We start from the raw sequence: 21,347 nt of genomic DNA, 5'->3' as shown, positions 1-21,347 counted from the left end.
GTTCTCACAGGGAAACAACAGCAATGGCATGGGGCCTCAAGGGCCTTCCTGACCAACAACTCAGTGAGGTAACTTCCCGCCTCTGGCATTGAGAACAGCTTTGTCTGTCCCTGTCTGATAAATCTATTCAAATTCTTTTTAAAGTTTTCGTTCTCAATTTGCTTATCAAGCATCAAATTTTCGTTTCTTTCTAGATTTATTTATTTTATGTTTGAGTGCTCTATCTGCATGTATGCCTGCACACCAGAAGAGGGCATCAGATCCCACTATCTATAGATGGTTGTGAGCCACCATGTGGGTGTTGGGACTTGAACTCAGGACCGCTGGAAGAGCAGTCCTGCTCTTAACCATTGAGCCATCTCTCTAGCCTGCATCAAATTTTCTTATGACTTTTCATACCTTGTTATCTTTAGGTCCCCTCTCCCTGCTTAAGCCTTTTTCCTTTTAACTTTGATAGACACATTCAAGGTTGATTTTTCAATAAGACTGGGTTTGAGCCAAACAAGCATGGCAGCCACTTGGCAAAACCCTCATTCAAGAAGGTTCACTAATGTAGTTCTTCTTCCAGCTAATGTAGGTTTTTTTCCATGCTAGGAGCCCTTCCAGTGAACAGAGAGAAAAATACTAGCTATTCATATCTACTTATGAATATCTAATATCTAAGTTACAGTTGCTAACAAAGCATATGGAAGATACAAGTCACTTGGCTTGTGTAGACTTCCAGAGGGACCTGTCTTAGGAAGCTTCCTCTCAGGTGTGGTTCATTCTAGGTCACAGGTTGGGGCAAAAGTGGACGAGATGAATGCCCAAGAACAGGGACAGGAAAGCAGGACCACACAACCTAGAATAGATTTGTCCTCAAAAGCAGGAGGTGCTAAAAGGACAGAGTTTTGTATATGAAATCTTAGTACTTTTTTGTTTAATTTTCCAGTAAACTTAATTTTAAAAAATCTATTAAGAAAATTCCAGAGGGGAAAATAAAAAGAATCAATATTTCTGGTGCTTTAAAAAAGAGTATATTCTAGGTTTCCAGAGACTCCCCTGTCCCAAGAACCTGCTTATTATTGTAGCTGACACTATTCTCATGGCCTCCGATTTTAAAATATTCTGCCTACAAAATAGCTTTCTCAATAATGAACTTTTTATTCATCATCATCGGCAATGACTCTCAGTCAGAATGTCTGGTGACTGTCTGGATGATACAGCCATAAGGGAACACACATCCTTTGTTTTTGGCGTGTGCAGATGTACTGTTGGATTTTTACTAGGCAGCCACAAATATAAATAAACTTAAAGACCCCCATTTCCCCACTTATGCCTTTCCTAGGCTCCATGAATCCCCACAATGTACGTTAGGTTCTTTTATGATGCTTCTATATTGTGACTATTTCAGAAATGTTAAAAGAATGAAACGTGAAATTTGGGGTGTTCAGAGTTATATGATGGACTTGGGCTGGCTGCTGGTCAGACAACCCAAAGACAACTGAATTATGAACACTTAGAACCAATCTGTGCTAACCTGTCAGGGGGGATTTATGATTTCATTTCTAGAAATAGGATAAAGAAATGAAATAATGTCTAATTCCAGTGTGTAAATTAGGGAAATCAACCCCCCTCCCGCCTGGCCCTGAATGAACTGCTTCTTATTTGATGTGTTCAAGAGCGTGGTCTTCCCTCTCATACATATTTTGAAGTAATTGCCCTGGTGGAAATCAGACGCAGGCAACGTAATATATTAGTTTTACTCAATGATTCTTGAGAGGTGATACCTCAATTAACAAATCCTCCGGGAAAGATGCAGTGTTGCAAGAAAACATGCTTCAATCTCTTTCATAAATCAAGCCAGGCAGAACTGCCTCCAGCCATTGGCAAGACAAATCAACTCAATCCCCCTACCTCTGCTACCAAAACAAAACAAAACAAAACAGCAACAAAACGAAACATTCTGAGCAGAGTGGATCCCAGCCCTATTCGTATGTAGGCTAGCAGAGTCACTGTGGGCAAATATATAAAACAGTTGAAAGTTCTGTTTCTCCACCTTCATCTTCTGTTTCCTTAGAGATGACTGCACTATCCCCTGCTTGAAGGACTCTTGATCCTGCTTTTCTTATTTTCCCTCCCACTGGAGGGAAAATTAATTTTCTATTACTATAGTTTGAAGATTTGTTTCTTTTTTCATGGTGTTCCACATGTTTTATGATGAGGACATCAGGACAATGAAGCAAGCATGGGTCTCTCCTGAGGTATGGAACCTGTGTACAGGCACAGTCCTGCCTTTCTTTTTCAAATCTCTTGTATTGACCTAGGATTCTTCTTTATTTTCTATTACTATAGTTTGAAGATTTGTTTTTTTTTTCATGGTGTCCCACATATTTTACCTATATTTATTGATTACTCCTATAGACTGTTAATTTAGGGCAAATGGATTTTAACTGACATGGTGGATTAAAGGCTTTTATGAACTTTCCAGAACCTACGAATCTAGTTTAGGGTTTGTTTGAGATTGTGGTTCCAGAGGGTTAGTCTCCGTAGTGGTGGAGATAGCATGGTAGCAGGTAGCGGACATGGTAGCTATAGCTGAAAGCTGAGATTTGTTATATCATAGAAAAGTTTTCTTCTTCAACTGTGGCAGATAGTTTTGCTGGGTACATTAGTCTAGGTTGGCCTTTCTGGCTTTGTAGGGCTTGAAGTTCATTGTTTCAGTTTCTTCTGGCTTCCCAAGTTTCCACTAAGAAATCAGATGTTAACCGATGAGTTTTCTTTTATATGTTACTTGTATTTTTTTCTTGCAGTTTTCAATACTTTTTCTTTGTTCTGTATATATAGGGTTTTAACTATAATATGCCCTGGAGATGTTCTTTTCTGACTTTATCTATTTGATGTTCTGCATGTTCCTTGTATTCTGTATAGGTGTGTCTTTCCTTAGTCTGGGGGACGTTTTCTTCTATGATCTTACCATTGACCTAGGATTCTTCTTTATTTTCTATTACCATAGTTTGAAGATTTGTTTTTTTCATGGCGTCTCACATGTTTTATGATGAGGACATCAGGACAATGAAGCAAGCATGGGTCTTTCCTGAGCTGTGGAACCTTTGTACAGGCACAGTCCTGTCTTTCTTTTTAGATCTCTTGTGTTCTTTGCCTTTTCCTTCCTCACCTATCTTGCATTTTTTCTCCTACATTCTATGATCTAGAGAGAGTCAGAGTGACTGACTGTCCCAGTTTGGCAGGGAATGGGGAGAGTTCCTGGGAGGTAGGTTTCATCTTACCCATTAGGATGTAGTATTTCTCCTAACTGGAACTCCAAGAGACACTTCTCTGGGCCTCTTATTTCTACCAGTGACATTGGCCTTGGGCATGTCATATTGTCCTTGGGCCCCATATTGAAGAACTTCAGCCATCCCAGGCCTGTTGGATCAGAATTGGTCTGGGAACAGGATCTCCTACAATTCAGAGCACGTTCAAACTTGTTGTCCTGATATGAAAGAGGATGTTGGTACAGCAGGCAGGCCACTGTGGCTGAACTGACTTAGATGGATTACTTACATTTTCTAGGCTTTAGTGTTTTCACCAGTGAAACATAGAAATTGGATTCTTACAGTGAGCAATTAATTGGAGGACAAATAGATACTTGTTAACTGCGTCAAACAATCCATAACTACCAGCCAACCAAATCAGACACTCTACTTTTATTGTTTTCTAGTTTGGTTATTTTATTAGATGGCTACCAGTTTTCCCCAAAGTAGCTATTATGGAGCATAAGTGGGTGGTGTAGGGAAGAGCCTCACTATAGTTGGTATCATATTTTTGTTGCTGGAATGTAAGCCCTTAGGGCACTTCCTTATAGGGTTGATCTGGATACTGTTTTACCTGGTACTGAAGAGACTCAATGTTAGGAGGTAGAAAGTACTGAATATCACATTTCATAATTTAGTGTACTTAGATTTATTTCTTAAAATCCAGTCTACATCTACCTTGTACACAGAGATCTATTTTGAGCCTCAGGGCAGAGCCATCAGTTACAAAGAAAAATACCAGCAGGGACATCTGCAAACAAGATACATCAATATGGTTACCATGGTTAAGCAAACCCAGCTTTGATTGCTGAGGAAGAACGATGACAATCCCTCCAAGCCTAGTTTTCACTGTAGACTGGAATCTTGGCTGTCAACAGAATGACAGTTCTGAGTCTCCAAGGTCTTTGTTGGATATTTTTTTGTTGTTCTTTGGTCCCAGCATTCCATCAGATTTACATGTTGGAGATATAATTAGCCATAGACTGATTGCAAAGAATCAGCCATAATTTAAAAATACGAATTAACATAAAATGGCAAGCATTAAAAGTTAATGTTAACTTGATGCTCATTTATTTTTGCATCCAAATGAGCCTTATTAAGTTACTTAGTCCATTGAAACATTGGGTTTTTTTCTCCTATGCTAAGCTCTGATAACAATTTCTTGCATGTTAAACTCTGATAATGGAGTCCAATCTGGTGCTGTTGCTAATCACATGTCAGCTTCCTCTGCAACCTGGTTTAATCTGGCATCACTGTAGTGGAGCAGATTAAAGTTCAGAATCCTTCAGAGTGCCTTCTCATGGAAATTTTGTTTTCAGTGCCAGGGCTCTGTGTCTTTCCTTCGCTGCCAGCACACAGCCAATAACTTTGGGCATGTGGATAGAGTGTGTGTAAGGCATGGAATGTATGGAAATGTCATGGCCATGTGAGAAGTGAGCTTCAATAGTTAAATCAAGCCAATCGGTTTAGAATTATGATGGTTGAATTTCTAATGCATATTCAAGGAGGGCTGAAAAAATGTATGAAATTTAATTGTGCCATAAAGCTATCACCAGAAAATATATACTGAATATCAAGTAGGGCAACACTTCTGCTGGAGAGTTAATCTGTGAAAGTTGAGAAAATTTGAAGAGTGTTGTAGTTGAATAAATAATAGGAAGAAATACTAGAGTCAGAGAGCAAGACAAGCATCACATATACTTGGATTTAATGGGTGAAAGACATTTGATACCTTTCTGGCATCAGCTATTTCTCCATTGAATTTATTTGAAGCCTGAGACAAAGTTTCAAAGTGAGACTCTTATCAATATCCATGCCAGGGGTTTAGAAATATGTCAATGAGGGGCTGGAGAGATGCCTCAGAGTTTAAGAACATTGACCACTCTTCCAGATGTCCTGAGTTTGATTCCCAGCAACCACATGGTGGCTCACAGTGGCATGAGACAGCTGTCCCCAATAAGGAAGTAAGGACAGGATGCTGGTTCACAGCCCCACCCCACCCCGGATTTGTCTAAGTTGGGTTTCCATTGCTTTAACAAACATCATGACCAAAAACAGCTTGGGGAGGAAAAGGCTTATTTTGGCTTACATCTCTCTGGTCTCAGTCTATCACTGAGGGAAGTCTGGGCAGGAACTCAAGGCAGGAACTTGGAGGAAGGTACTGAAACAAAGACCTTGGAGTAACCCTGTTTATAGGCTCACTCACTATGCTCACCATGATTTGTTCAACCTGCCTTCTTATACACCCTAGGACCACCTGACCAGGAGTGGTACCATCCACAATGATCTAGGCCATCCCACATCCATCATTAACCAAGAATATGCACCATAGGTTTGCCCACAGGCCAATCTGATGAGATTTTCTCAATAGAAGTTCCTTCTTCCCAACTGACTCTTGCTGTTTTAAGTCAAGCTGACATAAATCTAGCCAGCACACCTTCTTTTTATTTAGTCTGGGACCATAACCCTTGAATGGTGCTGCTTGCATTCACTGTAGGTCTTCTCTTTACCTCCCTGGAAACACCCATTAGACATGCCTAGAGGAGTGTCTTCTAGGTGATTCTAAATCCAGTCCAATTGCTAGTAAAGATTAGCTATCACACAGGAGTTGGCAAAATGTGACCCAGAGCCAAATCCATCCTCCTGCCTGCCTATTAAGAATGGGCTCCCACCGTTTTTAAGGATGAGTACTCAAAAGATGAATAATATGATAATGAGTAATCATAAGAAATTAAAATTTCAGTGCCCACAAATGATTGTCTTAATAAACACATCAAACTCATTTGTTTATGTATTGCCTGTGACTGCTTTCAGGCTGTGACAACCCTCAACACAGACCGTATGGTCCACAAATTTCCTGTGTGATTTGTTCCAGACATGGTTTGCCAATCCCCAGATCCATACAATGACTTCACGATGGAAGTACAGGACAAAGACACTGAGGTGACCTATGAAATCCCTGTGGTGAGAGACAGACTGACCCATGTTGTCCTAATGAAGAGAAAGGCAGGAGATTTTAGGCATATAAACCAGCAGTTAGGCATCATCAGAAAAAAAAACTCAGTTCACAGAGATGAGCTTTACAAAGCTGAGCTAATAAAGAAGTTCTTATTTTCTACTCAGGAGAGCCAAAAATTAGACTGTCCCTTCTGATTAAATATTAGAGCCCCTTTCTTCTTTTTAAAGCTTCTCTCGGCCTCTCTCATGAGCATCCTCACATTTCCACAGCTGTAAAGCTGGATGTGAAAATGTCAAGTGCTTTTCAAGAATGGATTTTACACTTGCCATTTTCAAGTGCAGTGGATTTACACTTCAAAAAGTCAGGCACGACTTCATAATTGAATTGCACCTGATCTTTTCAAGTGCCAGGCACTGGAGCTGGGGTCAAGGACAAACCCAGAACTTGACTGAGTTTTTAGAGGTTGAAGCTGTGATGCTTGTAAACCCTCAAAGTGAGTAAGGGATGGCTCACAGAGGAGAACTGCAGGTAAGGCAGAAATATGGTTGCTTTCTAGACTTAGTTGATGTTGGAGGACCAGGCTGTTAATTTGTCTAAATTCTTTTTCATATTAAGAAAATGACTATCAGAGCTACAAGGGCAATTTCAGGAGATGTTGGAGTAAGCCTTAATTATTGCATCAAGTTTTATACCTTAAAGATAGACCAGACATTGCTGCTGTGAAAAGCCCTGAGTTACTCCTAAGAGGTTAAGCTGTGGTTGACCACTCGGTGTCTGTAAACACTAAGCTTCCAGGACGAAAACATCTCTGTGGTTCTTTTAAACAAAGAAAGACAGGATGTATTTAACCCAGGTGTGTTCAACCTCTGATCACCAACAACATGGAGCTGAACGAAGTATTATAGACCTACTTAAAATGTTAGGTTTTTTTTAAACTCTTTTATGTGCAGTCATGCTGCACAGTCAAGCCATTCTGGGAAACAGGTTTGTTGCTGCTACTGTTGCTTCTAGAGACTGCACATGGGACCTTTTACATATAGAAACAAATTTTTTAAAAAGGACTAAATTGGGAAGTACATTTGAAATGTGCTTTTCATTTACTTAAAAGCTGTTGGCCAAATGTTGTGGCAAAATTTGTTCTTGGCGGTAAGAAAGTACAGTGATTGTGCATGTGTGTATTTGTGTGTGCGTGCATGTGTGCATGTATGTGAATGTAGGTACAGAAGGTAGGATATTGGTTGTCATTATCTATTCCTCCCCACTTTGTTTCATGGAGAGAGAGTCCCTGCACATGAAGCTAGGCTAGTGCACAGCAAGCTCTAGCAATGCCCATGCCTCTGCCACACACAGCACTGGTGTCAGAGGTGTTCTCTTACCCTTGCCATCCCCGTGGGTGTTGGGGATTCAAATGAAGGCCCTCATGCTTACTCAGCAAATCCTCCTAAGTACCAAGTAGACTCTTCTTTGCTTTGTATATTTTAGGAGCGAAAAAACTTTTTTTCACAAGGCAAAGGCACAGGTAAAGTAGGAAAGTGCTTGCTGTGGCTTCTCTAGGTGAGTGGGCATGTTTGTCAGATAGGAATGTACTGGCCCTTATTCCATCTCTTAGACCTGATGAATGATGTCTGGACCCAGAAGAAGCAACAGGAAAAAGACCCACAAAGTTACTGCAGATTTGAGAGATGGTCTCGGTGGGTCACTTCCTTTTCCTCCTTTGTCTCCTAATGCTCCCTGCATGTAGTGGGATGAATTACAGGTACCCTGGGTATCAGGTACCCAGAGATGTCCTTTGCTAAAGAAGGGCTAACCATGATATTTGCCCCTGCAGATGCCCAGTGGGTAACTAAAAGGAGGGTATACCTAGAACATCTATCTCCATTTTGCATCTGTCCCCTCTGTCTAATGTGGAGTTAGATTCCTGCTCATCTCTGCATGAAGATGCATTAACCATTAAGGGAGTGTCTATCTAAAAGTAGGCAGTAACAGTTGATTAGCTCTAGATTTGCTAAACCCCCTCACCTGTCTCAAGGCTAAAGGCATGAAGGTTCAAGAACATCTGTGAGCTTTCATATGACCTGGGCTGGGTCTCATGGAGTGGAGAAATCTCCAGTCACTGTCCCAAGCCAGGTATCACCTTGGACTCCAGGAATAGTGGATTTTCACAGACAGATCACCCAATGACAACACTTCCTCCTAGGATCGGTCAGACTGTGAGAGAAGCTGAGGCCGCTCCCAGCCCTCTCCTGAAAACAGGATTCTCAAGCAATATAAACTTCTCCAGGCACACTTTACAGAACTATGACTAAGATGCTACACAATTTTACCAATACCACTTAGCCACACATATTTCATCCCCCATCCTAATTCTTCCTCGATTGAATCCTAAGCTCATGTCTGTACCTTGGAAAACGGTGGGTGTTTGTCATCTCAATTTTCTTTGAAACAAATAGATACACCTGAACAGCCAAGCTCAGGCAGTGAAGGAAACAAAGCTGGTGAAGATGTAATTGAACGAGGCAGCCATGTTCCATGCTCAATAAGCATTAGATCTTGGCAGCTTCAGCCCTGTGGTTCTGGTTTCAAGGACAGAAGAAAGGTGCTATGGAACCTTCCTCTGAAACCTAAGAAAGCTGTTGAGGCCTGACATGTCAAGAGTGTCCCTGAATGAAGGCCTAGAGAGGCCACTGTGTAAAGCTGTGAAGTTGAAGCCTGGATTGCTTTGGGGATCCCAAGATGTTGGATGCCAAAGCTGTGGGATGCCACTGAGGAAAACTGCTAATAGGGAGTGGAACCAGCTCAAGAGAAAGAAGTGTGTTTAGTCAACAAAGCTGAAAGGAGTTGGAGATCTGAAGAGTGTTTTGACATCAGACATGGAGATGCAGAGTTTGGAGTTTGTCCACCTGGTTTTTGGTCTTGCTTTGGTCCACAATTTCTTCACAATGCTCTCTTCCCTAAACTTTGGAATGGTAATGTATATCCCATGTTGTGAAATATGTTATCTGCTTTTCAATTTTGAGTTTAAGGGGATTACATGTTAGGAGATTGAATGAATTTCAGAAGAGACTTTGAACTTTACACTTTTTTAAAAAAATTTAAATTCTTTAATTACTACTCATATTTACATATCCATCCCTCCCATTCCCTCACTCTCCCATCCTCCCAAGGAAACAGGAGGACCCCAAGAGAAGATTGCATAGTCCCTTGAAGAAGGAGAGGAGGACAAGAACCCCTGAACAAAGTGGGAGCACCGGCGGGGAGTGGAGAGGAAGGAGGTGGGAAGGGAAGAAGGGGTGAGGGGAGGAGAACAAGAGGACTGAGACAGGGGAGGAACAGAGGATGGCAAGAAAGGAGATGCCTTGATAGAGGGAGACAGTACAGGTTTTAAGAGAGATCTGGAACAGGGGAAATGTTAGGGGATCCACAAGGATGACCCCAACTAAGAATCCAAGCAGTGGTGAAGAAAATACCATTGATGCCCTTTCCCTATAATGAGATTGATGTGTACCTTGGTTACCATTCCTAGAGCCTTCATCCAGTAATTGTTTGAAACAGGCACCCACAGCTAAGCACTGAACCATACTCCTGGAATCCAGTTATGGAGAGAGAGGAGGGATGAGCATAGGAGCCAAGACTGTGCTAGAGAAACCCACAGAAACAGTTGACCTGACCTAGTGAAAGCATGCAGACCCTAGTCATAAAGCTGGGGAAACAGCATTGGATCGAACCAAGTCCTCTGAATGTGGATGCCAGCTAGGAGGCCAATCCAGTCTATGGAACTTTACACTTTTAAATAAATTTGAGACTGTGATAGACTACGGGGACTTTTGAAGTTGGATCGAATACATTTTTGCATTATGATATGGCTACAAGCCTTAAGGGATCAGGGAGTGGAATGTGGTAGTTTGAAAGAAAATGCCCCCAAAAGAGAGTGGCACTATTTTGAGGTGTGGCCTTGTTGCAGTAAGTGTGGTCTTGTTGGAGCAGGTATGTCATTGTGGAGGCGGGCTCTGATGTCTCATATATACTGAAGCCACAGCCAGTGAGACAGTCCACTTCCTTTAGCCTTCAGAATCAAGATGTAGCAGCTCCTTCTCCAGTACCAAGTCTGCCTCCATGCTGCCATGATGATAATGGATAAACCTCTGAACTATATGAAATGCTTTCCTTTATAAGAGTTTCTGTGGTCATGGTTTCCCTTCACACCAATAGGAACCCTAACTAACTGAAACTGAACTGGGTCCTCTCCAAGAGCAATAAGTGCTCTTAAGCCACTGGGGCATCTTTCCAGTCCCACGATACCCAGTTTTTAGTGTGCCTTTGATACTTGTACTTGGTTGGTGGCCCATGTGGTTGGAGTCAGTTATGAGACCAACTGGTACCCAAAGTTCCCACCTAGATCTGGGACAGCCCCCAACCAAAGATTGTCTGGAGTGTCCCTTACACCAGAAAAGACTTCCCAAAATGGAGGGCCAAGGCTGGCTCTTGCTTGGGTAAAGAATATTGTTTCTTTTGTGCAATTTCCCTTCAAAATGAAAATAAAAATAGTTTTTAAAGAAGCATTGTTATCAAAAGGTTGAAAGTCCTATTATTGCTCTTATATCTCTCCATAAGCTCTTGGTTTTACACTTGAAATTCAGGAGTGAATGGAGAATTAGGGTTCTTTAGTCTCTCACTATGTCCCTTATCCATATTCTGAAGACAAAGACTTTTGTTTGTGTATTTCTTTAGGGAATAGTAAGACTATTCTAGACAGACATTTTCAAAACAACTGATCCTGCCTATAAAACTGTGGAGCAGGTGCAGTTCTAAATCCATGAGGATTACATATTCAAAAGAAAATACAAATCAACTTTATCCTTTTTCATTAGTTACAACTTTTTAAGACTAGTTTTATTGTTTTTGAAACAATAATACATACTTATTACAAAGCCTTCAAATGGCAGGGGAAAGAAAGGAAAACTCATTAGGCATTTCAGAAACATGATTCTTATCTCTGTTCCTTGTCATCAGTTTTAACCTGTTGTAGGTATTATTTTTATTTGCTTTCTCATCTATCATCTTCACAAGACCGCGCGCTCAGTGTAAAGACAGGGGACACATCTCTTGTGTTTACATCCTAGGGTCTGACTCAGCCCCCAGTGATTTGCTAATGAGTGATTGGTGAACACCTACCCCAGGAGCAATCTGTTGCTCATATATGCAAATAGACAGCTGTATAACATATAACCCATATGTTAGAACTTGATGTATGCTTTATTTTACTTGTATCTTCCATTTGCCTAGAATAGAGTTTGGCCAGTTACCAGCAGCACCTGAGTTCGTTCATTCGGCACTCCACCCCTCCCTTTTTTTTTTTTTTTTGTAAATAATGCTGTATTGGAGCCCATTTGTTTACATATCTCCTGGTGCTATTTTCTTTTTCATATTACAGTGACAGAGTTGTGCAGCTGTGCAGAGACCCCAGTGTAGATTGTAAAGTATTTATGGTATGGATTATGATGTGGGTTTGTGATGAAGTTGATCTCCTGAAACTGGAGTTCCAGATGGCCATGAGCCACCATATGGGTACTGGGAACGGAACTAGGTCCTCTCCAAGAGCAACAAGTACTTACTACTTAATAGCAAGTGACCTCTGCTATAGTGTGATGACTCTTACTTAGTATGTACTCAGTGAATATTTGTTGCATGAATACATTTTATATAAAATTTACTTTATAAGATGTTCTTGATTTCAAATATTCTCAAGTATATCAAACATCTGAGCCACATAATTATCTTAAATGACTGTGTTAAATTTTATTTGCATGCCATGTGTATTTAATGTTGGCCTTTATTGTGTTAAATCTGTTTCCTCTTTTGTTCTTATTGTACACACAAATGCTGTGAACATGCCAGTCTTTGTACATGTGCCTCTATGTCTGGGTAGATTTATGAAGGTGGACCTTCACGTTTTTTATATTTTTGCTATCTCTAGGCAGCTTATCTCTTAGGAAAGCACCGGTGTTGACTTTCTTCATCATCATTCTCCCCGATTGTACCTACACATGACATTAAGAACAAGATTGGTTTTTTTGCAATGAGACGAACGTGGAAAAAATGTCAGGTGGCAATCAGTCTCTCCCTAAGCCACTTTGGTAAGGCCGACTGGCCTTGCCACATGATGGAAGACCTAAATGGGTTTCACTTGCCAAGTAAAGAGCATGGTGGTGTCCTTGATTACATTTACATTTGCTACTAATTCTCAGCCCTCGGAACACAGGGGGAATCATTATGATAATGAAGGCTGCTATTTTTAAACAAATGTATGCATGTACATTTTGGAAATAGGAATGTGTGTTCTTTAAAGAGTGAAAAGTGCTAACCTATAATTCATTTGTTCAGGGTGAAACATAGGATCCTCAACGAAACAGGACCAAAGCTTTATAAAGCAGGGCTCATTTCCCCTTTAGAAATAACAGGTGGCAATCCAGTTGTTTGGGTCACTGGCTACAGGTGTGGACTGAAAATGACATGTTTGAAAATGACTCTTATTGAAGAGTTCATGAAATCCAGAGTCTGGATGCCTGTTATTGTCCCCCACCTCACCAGGACGAGTTTGTCTGCATGTTTAGGCAGGCCTCTGGTTTACAGGTATGGAAAACACCTAGCTTCAGGGGTCTGAAGAGCCATTCTGTCCTTAGGATTTTCTGAAAAGCAGCTGGAAGCTGCAGTGGAACTGAGAGGTCCCCAGCAAGGGCTGAGCCCCCAGAATGGAGTGCTAGGCTGCTTACTTTTAAATCTGTCAAGACGATTACTGACCTTCCCTTTGATACGATGCCAAAGTGAGCGGACTGAGAAGGACAATTTCAGAGCTCTTAGTCACAGACGGAAGTAGATATTCAGCAGGAAGAAAGGCTGGCCTTGTGCTGAGCCGAGGGGCCGGCTAACTTTGCTGTTGTAGTGCTCTGCCCCTCCTAATGACTTAGAGCTGCCAACACAAACAGCCAAGTGTGTAATGGAATCCGTGGAGCCATGAAGCAGGCAGCTACGGTGAAGAAGTCAAGGAAGGCAAAAGCGGTGCCTTGCTGAGAAGCCACAGTGCATGGCTCTTCGGCACCCAGCTATTCTATCCTCTGGGGCGCGAGGACTGGTGCAAAGAACATAATAAAGAAACACAAGGCTTTTAGGGCCGGAAAGCTTTCTCAGCCGTTGCCACATCCCTGAAACCTTTGGTCACCGATAGATGCCAGCTCCTTGGCTTTTGTCAGGAGAAAGCCTGTGACACTTGATCTGACATCTCCCTGCAAAACTGCAAATAATGTATGGAAGGGATCATTTTCTGTTTTGGGTTTTCAGCTGATTTTCCTTGTCTTAGTACACAGCCATTCAGGCAACGGATCCCTCAAGAGAAAGCAATGACTTACCCAAGAAAATAAACCACCTTTTGAATTTGATGGGCAGTAAAATCTCTCCTTTTGAACAGTGTGCTTTGAGTCCGGCATCATACAACATCTTCATTTCAGTTCTTCTTGTGGCTGTCTACACATCAGAATGGAACAAAGAACGTTAGCAATCATCTGGTGATTTTGTCAATGGAAACAAAACACTCTGATGTGTGCCTGACAGGTGCTCGCTGTATACAAAGCCCAGATTAGCTGGATAATTGTCATCTTTGTCTCTAGCTTCCTCCCAGTTTCCCTTTACAAATTACAATTGACAACTAGAACTTGACCAGAGAAGAAAATCCATATGATTGCTGATTGGATCCCTCAGGAATAGGGTACATTTATTTGTTAAGTGACTTCCGAAGGTTATTTGCTGAGAGACGTGGGGATAAACAGGGACTTCTAAATGAAGACTATTGACTGGCTCCTAGGCTCCCTCCATTAAGAAGACATCAGTATGAAAAGCCTCAAGTGGATTACACTGTAGGTATAGATGAGCCATTCAGTAGATAGGGATGTTTCCTCAAAATGAGATGCAGGTAGTCTTGAATTATTCAGGTATCTTTTCATTCTGCAAATAGCTTCTCATGGTAGGTAGACCTGGAAGTGGCAGAGTTAATTATTCTGTGGATGCTTTATTGTGATTGATTCAGGTGTAACATCTGCCTTTTGCAGTTCTGGTTTTCCCCAGACTGAAGTTGTGGTAACCTTTTATTTTTTTTCTCCCTCATTAATGCATTTGTAGAGTAGAAAATATTCAAAATTACCTTTGGAGGGCAATGCGCTTTCTACTTCAAAACATTGTCTTCGCTTACCACCAAGTGAAGATGAACTCTCTTCTCTGTGCTTGTCAGCCTTCCCAATTCTCACCTCTGGATGCTAACTTTATTAATAGTTTAATTTTATGCTCCAGTACAAGGACTTTTAGTGAACTGATGACATGTGCTAGCCACATTCTGGTCATTTTTGAGAAGTGTGACATTAAACTGCTGTATGCATTATCCTTTAAATGCTTAGTGTAGAATGAGAATATTCCAGGAGGACAATGTGGAGACCATGAAATTAGAAAAATGTATTAAAAATTTTTTCAGACGATATATTTTGGTCATATTCTTTCTCTTCCCCAGGTTCCCGCCAGGTCCCCTTCTCCTTTCCTACCCAACTGCACATTCTTTCTTGCTCTTAACAACAACAACAACACAAAACAAAAGAAACAAATATAAAACTCAAAAAAAGCACAAAAAGTACAAACACTCCCCTCTCCCCCCACTTCCCCCGCAAAACAAAACCCAAACAAAGAAACACATAGAGTCTGTTTTGTGTTGGCCAACTACTCTTGGGCATGAGGCCTGCCCTGGGGGGTGACCGATATGCTTAGCATCCCTCCATTGAAGAAAATTGATTTTCCCTCCCTCTCCTAGCAGCTGTCAATCAAAGGTACCTTCTTGGTTAGGGGTGGGACTTGGTGTCCACGTCCCTTTCTCTGTGCTAGGATTTTGTCTGGATTGCACAGGTCCTGTGTGTGCTGTCACAGTCTCTGTGAGTTCACATGTGCCCAGCTCTACTGTGTCTGGAAAACAGTTTCCTTGGAACCATCCATTACCTCTGGCTCTACAGTCTTCTCCAGTTTCCACATAGATCCCTGAGCCCGAGTGCTCCAAAGTCTCCCACTCTCTGAATGTTGTTCAGTGTGAGTCTGTCTGTTGTTTTCCATCGACTGCAAGAAGTTACTCTGAGGGTTGAGCAACACTCTGATCTATGGGTATAGCAATATGGGAGACCATGAAATTTAAATGTTCTTCTAGGCGAGCTAAAAATCCCTCCATTAAGACAGACCTACAGACATGAACACACATATTCATACCTTTCCTGGGCAGACTGGCTTTTACAAAAATGTTGTCTATTTATTTAATTATTTGCTGTCTTGATGCTGGTGTTGTACCAATTGTTTTTGTTTGTCCCAGACAGTTCTAGTTTTAGAACTGAAATTCTCCTGTCCAACAAAGCATTTGAATCCTAGACAAACCTGGCTGGTTGGTTGACCTACAAGCCAATCAAATACCACCAAACTCACTTGTGCATGTCATTTGAGGCTGTGAAGGTCTTCATCTGGTTTCTCAGGAGGTGATTCTCTTTGCAATCAGCTTTTACAGTCTAAGCTAAATATATACCCTTAATCTCAAGTTATGTACTCTTCCATACCCTGACCCAAAATATGTGTGTTATGGTAATTATTTGCTTAAGTCAGTTATAGGTTGAAAGCAATCTTAAACAAAACAAATACCCTATAAATGTTGGAGGCAACATGTGCCTATATATTGGTAATATCTGTGTGAGGTCCTGAATGTTGCTCTGGGTCAATGAAGTAACTTCTTCCCTTAGGCCTCACTCTCCCTGAGGGAGTGGATGGGAGGTTGGAGGAGAGGGGTCAGTTGGGGGCATGGGAGGATGGGTGGGAGAGGAAATTGGGATTGATATGTAAAATAAGATTGTTTCTAATTTAAATAAAAAAAAGATTTCTGCAGAAGGTGTTCTCCATTTCTTTCTCATATGGTGGTATCTGTGTTGTTCAGTCAATTCAGAGCAAAGCCCTTTTTAGGGACAGGCAGACATACAGGCACACAGACACTCACACAGACACAGGCATAACAACACATACATACACATAGACATAACACACAGTCATAGATTCATGCATACACAGGCACAACAGAACTGTCATAGATTCGCATATACATACACATACATAGGCACAACACACAGTCATAGATTTCCACATACACAGAGGCACAACACATAGTCATAGACACACACACAGGCACAACACACAGACATAGATCCATAGATCACAAACACTATATACACATAGGCACAACACACAGTCAGTCATAGATTCATACACACAGAGAGGTACAACACATGGTCATAGACACACACACACACACACACACACACACACACACACACACACACACAACACACAGGCAGATGACACACATACAAAGACGGGCAACACAGTCAGTTCAGTAACTACATACTATGGTCAGACAGAAGACACACGGAGAGAAATGGAGAATTCAAATTTAGGCTTAACTTTTGCCAAATGACTCCAAGGGGAACTCTCTTTCTGTCTCTCTTACTCTCTCTCTCCTATTCCTTAGTGGGACACTGACATGCTTTTGTGCCACTTCTGTGATTTTCTTAATGCATAATTGACACAGGTTGCTAAGAAACTTTAACAGATAAATGGCAAAAGAAAAATGATGCAAGGTATTTGGTACATTATTTGAAGGCCTTTGGCTGAAAAATTCTTGGGAATCTCTTGGGCCTTTGGGATGAAAACTTGGAAGACCGAGGCGTGGGTGTGAAGGTGGCTGAAGCTTCAGCACCATGTTAGTGGTATGGATCCTTTCCAGTTGGAACAGTCCTAGTTTTCACACCCCCCCTTGTCTTTTTTTTTTTTTTTTTTAATCAAACAGTTGAGCTGTGTGAAACTGAAAGTAGAAAGAAATGTGGATGAGAACAGTTAAACAATGAAAATATTTAAATAAGGTGGGACTGGAGTAGGGCTCAGTCAGTGAAGTGTTTGCCACTCAGACTTGAGGACCTGACTTTGACACCACTTCCACTGAACTCTACATACATGTACAAGTGTACCCATACATATAGACTTCTACATGAATTTGACACCCCCTCCATTGAACTTTACATATGTGTCCAAGTACCCATACATGTGGACTTCTACATAAGCATATGAAATAAAAATGGAAATTAAAGAATGAAAATGGGCAAAGCAGTCTTAAGGATTAAGCTCAAAATACTTAAAAATAAGAAAAGGTGACTATTGGTCTGAGACTTAGCTGGCTTGTTTGTGTGTGCTTGCTTAACTTACATGAAGCCTTGGCTTGACCTTCAGCACCATGTGAAACAGGTTTGGTGGAGGGGCCTGGAGTTTTGCCCCAAGGCCCCAGCCATTTTGGAAATCAATATGGTGGTTTCTCAGAAAAATGGGAATCAATGTAGCTCAAGACCCAGTTATACCATTGGCTGGGTGGCTGGGTGGCTGGGTGGCTGGGTGGCTGGGTGGCTGGGTGGCTGGGTGGCTGGGTGGCTGGCCCCTGAAGTCCTTCTCTCCTTGCACTTTTTCCTTGTTTCTTCTTGTTAAACTCTCTGCCTGCCAGCCCACCTATTCTTGCTCCTGCCTCTATATCAGCCTTTAAGCTCTTAATTACCCATCAGGTGTTTTAGACAGGCACAGTTACACAGCTTCACAGAGTTGAACAGATGCAGCATAAACAAGTCACACACCTTTAAATAATATTCTACCACAGCACACTACATCAAAAAACTGAGTTTCATGTGCCTGTAATCCCCAAAGTGGAGGCAGGAGGACTGAAGTTCAAGGTAATTCTCAGCTGGAATTGAGTTCTAGCTAGCCTGGGCTACATGATATTCTTTGTCAAAACCAAAAACAAACAAATAAAAATAACCGCCAAATAAACCTATCAAAATAAAGTACTTTAAAATAGTTAAAACAGACAAGTGCAAGAATATGTAAAAACAACAAGCACAACACACACACACACACACACACACACACACACACACACACCCAAAACTATGAAATTTAAAGCAAATAAAACAATGCTGGGTTAAAATAAACACAATATGGGATTTATAGTGAGGTAATCTAGAAACAAAGTTCAGAACTATTTGAAATTGCTTTGAATAATGTTGGCATAACATAAATGTAGACTAGAGTTGTTTTGGCTTCAACTCTATTTAAATTAAGGACATGAAGGAGAGGCAAGTATATTCACCTCACTAAATGGTCCTGTATTGAGTTTCTGGTCCTCCAAGGAGTCACTCCATAGAGTTTGCCTACAGTGTGAATGAAGAATAGATGAGTTTGGGAATGCACTGTTCCTTAAAGGTACCTGGGAGCTGAGAAGGAAATATCTGGAAATACCATGTGTCTGTGTCCCCATCACTCTCTCCCCACAGATTCAGAAAGGCAGAAGTTGGTGACTAAAATGTCAGTTAGTGACTGTTGTCAGCTTACTGGAGATTGTTGAAGATACTCACTCATTCTTGGATTCTTTCTAGTTTATAGAGTCAGGCTTCTCGAAGCTTCTGCCCACGAATTAGCATTCTAGGAAGCGTGACAGGTGATGCCCAAACCCACTAAAGTTCGAGAATCACTGTTCCAAATGACAGCGGTAATGGACTTAGCATGGGGGCACAAAGAATTCCTGATGACACAGGGTGTCACACAGAGTACCTGAGAGACAGTGGAGGGTCTTTAGTACTTACACTTGAAAAATCAGCTGTCGCCTAGCTGAAATTGACACAGAAAAGAGAAAATCCTGTGAGGGATGCTTATCAAATTTGTAGATAACTCAATAGGAGAAGGGCTAACATGATAGATGAGAGCATTAAAGCTCAAAGGGGTCTTGACAGGCTGTGAAATAGGGCTGAAATTAAGATGTTGCAATATAACCAGGATAAACGTAAAATCCTTTATTTAGGTTGACAAAAAATCTGCTGCATAAGGTCAAGATGAAAGAACGCAACTCAGTAAAAATTTGAAGGCGAGGACTTGGGAGAGTTTGTTAACTCTGATTATGCTTGCAGCCTCCAGAATGAAGAAGTTAACAAAGCCAAGGGAAGTATGGGGTTTGGACAGATGAGAGGGACAGTCGGGGTGGGGGGCAGGGGAAGCAGAGGCTCTTCTCACTGGCTGGAGTGACATACATCTCCAGGACAAACAATAAGAGGAAGGTGTTGGTGGCCCAGAATTCAGAAGTGGTCAGGCTGAGAGGGACCATAATTACATTAAATGAAGGACAGATGCACTCTGACCTGAAAAGGGTGACTTTCCCCAATTATTTGAAGTTATCTGTCACTGGCAGAGGGCAGATGACACAGTGAGATCTCCAGGAATCTGATGGTGTTGGCATAGGAGTTAGAGGAGGAACCAAGGGAGTGAAGAGATGGAGGGGGATAGGGACTGGGGATGCAGAAAGTCAGTTGAGTTGAATAGTGGGTCAGAAGGCTGGAGATCAGAGAGGAAGGAAGAAGTGGATGTACCGAAGTGATATTGTTCCCAACTGTTTCTAGGATTTTGGTAGTGAAAGGGGAAGTGTCTTATAGTTTAGGTTTCTATTGCTATGAAGAGACTCCATGGCCACGGCAACTCTTATAAAGGAAAACATTTAATTGGGACTGGCTTACAGTTTCAGAGGTTTAGTGCATTGTCATGGTGGGAAGCTTGGCAATGTGTAGGCAGACATGGTGCTGGAGAAGGGGCTGAGGGCTCTACATCTGGATCAGTAGGCAGAGGGAAGAGAACTGTGAGTCACAGGGCAGGCTTGAGCTTCTGAGACCTCAAAGCCCACCCCCAGTGACACACTTCCTCCAACAAAGCCACACCAACTCTAACAAGGCCACACCTCCTAATAGTGCCACTCCCTGTGAACTTGTAGGGACCATTTTCTTTCAAACCACCATAGGAAGGAATTGAGTAAATCTCTGAAAAGATACACAGTGTAATTGTAATTTTATTTTAAGACAGGAAAGTCCTGTGGGTATTTCACTGGGTGACTGGATCTTGATTTTCAGATTTGTCTGTGGTGCTGGGAAACTAGCTTCTAATATGGCCCACTATTTCTACCCTTACATGTATTCCAGTGTGGACAATGAATCCCACTGAGTCACAGAGTGTGAAGGATAGAGCTGGTGGAGAGAGTGTGAGCTTGAAGATCTGGTAGTGAGCATGGACAATGAGGGAGAGAGTCCTACCAGGTCCTGGCTGGGGAGGCTCTGGCAGGAGCTGTGAAGTCAATGGCCCAAGGCCACATCCTAACCTCTCTGGATCCAACCAGACTGGGCATTCAGGCTGGCAATGATGAAGATTATTCTCATTCTGCCTGGGAGTTCTGAAGACCAGCAGCCTCTGGGGACTCACTGGATACAGTCAGAGGCACTCTGGGGCAGTGTCTGTCAGGGGACCACTTAGTAGACTATCCAAACGCTAGCCACAATGTTAGATGTAGGCAGTTTGCCAGAGTTTAATGAGCATCCCCTCTGCTGGGATTTCTTTCTCCTGAGTAGATTATAAAGACCCTGTTGTAGGAACGATAGACAAAAGTAGACACCTATTAGCCAGAGTGAGTGTTGTCCATCTAAACCTCAAAACCATCATAAATCCACCACCAGTCAAGGCTGTGGACAAGACTGATTTTCTGAATGCAAGTTTAATAGGATGCACGGGTTTGGGCAATCTGTGGAATTCCTACTTACAAAAGCAGATATAATACCCTGGCCTATCAAGTGCAATGGAACCCTGGACCACTAGCCTCCTTCTAAATGTGCTGTTATTAGACTCTGTGGAGCTGTATTTCTTCCAATGTGAGGGACTGATAAGGACCCTGTGTCTCACTTGCAGTTAAGGGCCTTGGTGTTGTGGTTAAGGAAATCCAGCTGGATGCTGGCTTCCATCACCTCCCAGCTGTCATTTTCCTTGGTTGTGGTATGGAAAGATGATAATACTTACATCATCAATATGCTGAGAAAACAAACAAGGTACATATATATGTATATATATAATAGGATATATAATAACATATCTTACTATAAAGTTGAACAGTTAATGTTTTTATTGTTCAT

This window comes from Cricetulus griseus, chromosome 2 (genome assembly GCF_003668045.3).
Source record: "Cricetulus griseus strain 17A/GY chromosome 2, alternate assembly CriGri-PICRH-1.0, whole genome shotgun sequence".
Classification (NCBI taxonomy): domain Eukaryota; kingdom Metazoa; phylum Chordata; class Mammalia; order Rodentia; family Cricetidae; genus Cricetulus; species Cricetulus griseus.
Note: the sequence above shows the minus strand (reverse complement) of the source record.